Below are 3,240 nucleotides of genomic sequence, written 5' to 3'. Positions count from 1 at the left end.
TTCTTTTGGATGAAGGATTTGATGAGGATATAATTCCTACAGGGACTCTGTTTTTTATGCATAGAACCTAGAAATCAAAGCTGCAATGTGGGCACTAGCAACTTTATCTCTCAATGGATCCACAATAACATCAGAGATATTCTAGATTGAGGCAGCGCATGTTATAGAACTCAAAAGGCTTGGCAAAATATCCTTTAAACCAATCTCGCGAATAAGACAACAAATTGCTGAAGTTCACACTGAAGTTCAGTACTTTGCATCTCCATTTGAAGTAGCATCTCCATCTTTGCATGTTAATACTTTCCTAACTGCATTTGCGAGGTCTGTCACGTAATTGTCATTGCAACCTATCTCAAGTAGAGCTGTCTCTAGTTGAAAGAGATATTCAATGTTAGGCCTGGAAGGACTCACAGCTCCAACAATTTGATGAGCCATCATTTCCAATGGTACAGGGTCCAGGTAATTTTAATTCGAATTCTTGTCTGTTGATGCAATGTACACAAGGACTCCAGATATAGCTGGCTCTATTGAATCCTTTTCAAAATAGAAATCAACGTAGGCCTTTTGGTCATATTCCTTCTCTCTCACTTCTAGATAAGATAAAGCAATATCTTCAGCTTCCTGTCCAGAAACCCTGTAAGCAACGCCTCGACTGATGTGGCCATCGTGAGGCTCGAGTGTAACAGTCCTGCCGGGATTGGCAGGGGTTCCTCTATGGTCTGTGCTCCCTTGATGGAAAAGACGACGGTAGCCTTTGATGAAACCAACTCGTTGTTTGTCATAGTGGAAACCCGCCTTCCATATTATGGAACCGTAACCAAACACCGACAGAACCATCTTCTCCGCCTTGCCGTCAACCTCCCTCAATTCTACAGCCTCCAGGGGATGCCATTCAATCTTTCACGGATGCCATTCACTAGTGCACTCATCTTTTAACGACATCAATCAATATCATTCCAGCTTTTGCGCCACATCTCTATCCCAGTGTCACTAACCATGGCTGCCTTATGGCAATCAAATTCTTTATAAAGCTACTTGACACTTGGCATTAATCGCTTAGGACTGGGTGTGTTTTCTGCAGCATCAACCATATGAATCCGGTGATCTCCACTATTCAATTGTGGGCCCACCCTCTTCTTCTCTACTGGCCGGCCATCGATCTAGTAGCCAAAAGTATTAGTGTAGCACCTGTAAATTCACAAACTGATGTCCGCGTACCATTATCTATCAAACCTTCTCTGCTTTTTCTAACACTGGACCATCCTTTGTTGCTGCTTTGTCCAAAAACCTCAAAACCGGAGTATAAGCAATGGGGAATCTGCCTTTAGCAACATAGGCTTTGGGGTCAACCTCATGAAGTTCCGTGGGATCCGACGGCACATTAACTCTCCATTTACGAACTACTGCAACAATTACTTGAGCCATGCGATCGAATGGATTCCCATTCTGAACTTTGTGTCTGTAAAATGGAGTACCTATTAAGAATAGTATGACAGATATAATCAATCCCACCGTGGGAATAGCATAACCCACAGAGAATCCCACACGGTCCTGGAACTTGGAAGCTTTCTGACCGAAGTTGGAGCCCGGTGTGCATTCTGGCGGTCTCAGAGATTGCAATGAAACCGCCAATGTCAAAATTACCATCCCCGCAATATAGACGAATGAAAACACTGTGAATGTCCAATAGCGTCCCCAGTGAGTATCTGCAATATAGGCGCCGATGACAGGGGTGATCCAGATTGTACCAGACCAGTTAGAGACATTCGATGACGAGCTCACAGTATCTTCATGCAACTTATCTGTCAGGTAAATCACCAAATTGGAGGCAATCCCATAATAAGCCATCCTTTCGAAGACCTCATAGGCAACGACGAAGGAACAAGCCTTCCATCTTCCAGTTTTGGACCTGAGAACGGGCCTGCCTTTGAGATCGACAGAGCCATCCAATGCAATTAATCCCTGAGACTCCATATTAAAACTCTCTTGGTTTTCATCTCCGGCCATTGCTGCTTTGATGAGCGATGTTCAACAGAATCTTCAGTGTTCACTCCTGCTTATAAGTTTTCTCTGTGTATGACTCACGTGCTACTCCATGTTAAAACTCTGTTATTTTCATATCTAGCCATTGCTGAATGCTTGCACTAATCAGCTTGTAAGCTTTTATGAGTGATGGAGGCCAAAAACTTTGAAGTGCTCGCTCCTCCTAATACTTTCTTTTGTCGGTGTGGACCATGTGCCCCTTCACACCCAGATGCCCCTTCCTACATTTTCGCTGGGGTTTACAATATCAATATCAGATATAGCTGGCCATGACTTCTTAATTAGTTGAAACTTGCCCATTGTTATGGTCATGGGTGTGTAGCACCCTTTAGGTTTTTTACTACATGGAATAAGGATAAATTTTACCTTCAGAATTGGTAATATTGATGAGAATACCAGCATATGAATTCGGTCTTCTTGTGTTTTAGCAATTGTCATTTGGGTCTCCTCTGAGAATTCAAACAAATCCCCAGTTTCGTAGCACGCTACGAAACCACGCAAACAGGTAGCGCTGCGAAACTGCTAAACAGAATTCAGGCACTGCGAAAACACCCTGCCTTTTAGATATGCTAAAAATTTTTGACAACAGCATTTTCAGTGATAACACATCCCAAAGAACATAATCTTTGGAGAATCACAGAGAATCTAAAAGATTCCCAAAGGCCTAGATTTTGACGGTGTCGGAATTCAACAAATGGATAGTCGATTTTACACCTCTTGACGATAGAAATTCAGTGGTGTAGTCAGTTTTTGCAGTTGAGCCTTCCATTTTTCAGCCAACTTCAGAGGTGAAGGTACATGAATTAGTCATGTCATGTTTTCCTTCATAATTGTTGAGATGATGTATCATGTTTGAGATCCTTGTTTGATGTTATGTTGTGGGATCATTATTTCCACCTTATGTGAGATGTATTTAGCTTGTATTGCTATGTATTGTTGTTGAGATCCCTGTGTAACTATGTTGAAGGGATACTCATTGCCACATTGTGTGAGATCATGTTAAGTTGTCATGTTGAGAGGAAGCCTTCTTGAGTGAGAATTCCTGTAAGCAGAACGTCTCGTGGAGAGACAAACCACTTTTGTTTGAGGGTGTATGTCCTTTCTATGACAAAGAGTCTTATATGTACATCATCATCATTTCCAGTAGTATATGAAGCGACCTCCACCATCTTGACATCGGGTCCGGAGACGTAGTCC

General features: G+C 42.4%; 2 pseudogenes; both read right to left on the bottom strand.

The window, feature by feature from the left end:
• Nucleotides 1–246: 246 nt before the first annotated feature.
• LOC149157486 (gamma-glutamylcyclotransferase 2-3 pseudogene) lies at nt 247–837 on the bottom strand (annotated as a pseudogene).
• A 390-nt stretch (nt 838–1,227) lies between these two features.
• Nucleotides 1,228–2,007, bottom strand: LOC149157485 (protein NRT1/ PTR FAMILY 5.1 pseudogene; annotated as a pseudogene).
• Nucleotides 2,008–3,240: the final 1,233 nt, after the last annotated feature.

Source organism: Pinus tabuliformis, chromosome 5_2 (genome assembly GCF_031772625.1).
Source record: "Pinus tabuliformis cultivar Carrire ecotype Pingquan chromosome 5_2, CPIR1, whole genome shotgun sequence".
NCBI lineage: Eukaryota > Viridiplantae > Streptophyta > Pinopsida > Pinales > Pinaceae > Pinus > Pinus tabuliformis.
Note: the sequence above shows the minus strand (reverse complement) of the source record. Positions and strands in the feature narration are given on the sequence as shown.